Genomic DNA, 855 nt, shown 5'->3' on the forward strand with positions numbered 1-855 from the left:
ATTTTTTATTTGAAAATTAATCATTGAATTATAAGAAAATCATTTGAATTATAAAAGCATCTTACCAATTTGTAGAAATTGAAGTGAAGTTTATATGGAATCAGGAGGATTTCAAATTTTTCAATATGGAGTCTTTCCGTTAGACGTGAAAAAAATGTCGTAGAGAAGAATCACATATACACACATACTACAAGACTTATTTGACAAATAAATCTTTAAGAGATACTGTAATTCACCACTGATAATGCTATCATTCTCTTCAACTCTTTCCACTCACATCGCAATGTCAATCACAACAAACGTAACACAAAGCAAAATGAGGAAAGACGCGAAGGCCATTGAACGATAAGCGAACCGTTCGTCTCACTAGATCGATCGAAATTAATTAAAGTAAATCGTTGATTCGTATATCCTCGATGCGCATCGGCGTGTCGAACCGGTCAGTATATTGGAACGAACGTTGTACGCAGAAACGACAGCGAATTCATGATGAACGAATCGCGCGGTTAAAGGAACGTGACAAGCCATATTTGTTTTATATGGCATACTAGTAAATGATAAACGAGCATGCGCGATTAGGCAAAAGGAATAGATTCCGGTTGCGCGCGCAATCATGGCACGGGCGCATGCGCAATTTTTATGGCTACGCCCGTATTTTCGCGCGTATTATTTATGATCCGCCATTACGTGATTTCGCGATAAAATTTCTTAAATAATTTATACGTTACACAATCGTTTTGTTCGTTTATCGTAGCCTCTCGGGGTCGTGTTGAACGCACCACTTCTAAGAAAATTTAATTTTTTTCGATCGTGTCGGATTAATCGATTTCTGATCTAACCTTAGTCGTGTACGAT

At 37.3% G+C, this 855-nt stretch overlaps 1 protein-coding gene across 1 annotated transcript in view; it reads right to left on the reverse strand.

The window, feature by feature from the left end:
- LOC102674267 overlaps window positions 1-564 on the reverse strand; it is an 87,286-nt gene extending 86,722 nt beyond the window's left edge. The window contains exon 1 of the mRNA XM_031511868.1: window positions 66-564. The gene's annotated coding sequence lies outside the window, so the exon portion shown is untranslated. The remainder of the gene's footprint in view (window positions 1-65) is intronic.
- Between the last annotated feature and the right edge of the window lie 291 nt (window positions 565-855).

This window comes from Apis dorsata, unplaced genomic scaffold, assembly GCF_000469605.1.
Source record: "Apis dorsata unplaced genomic scaffold, Apis dorsata 1.3 scaffold_357, whole genome shotgun sequence".
NCBI classification, from domain to species: Eukaryota; Metazoa; Arthropoda; class Insecta; order Hymenoptera; family Apidae; genus Apis; species Apis dorsata.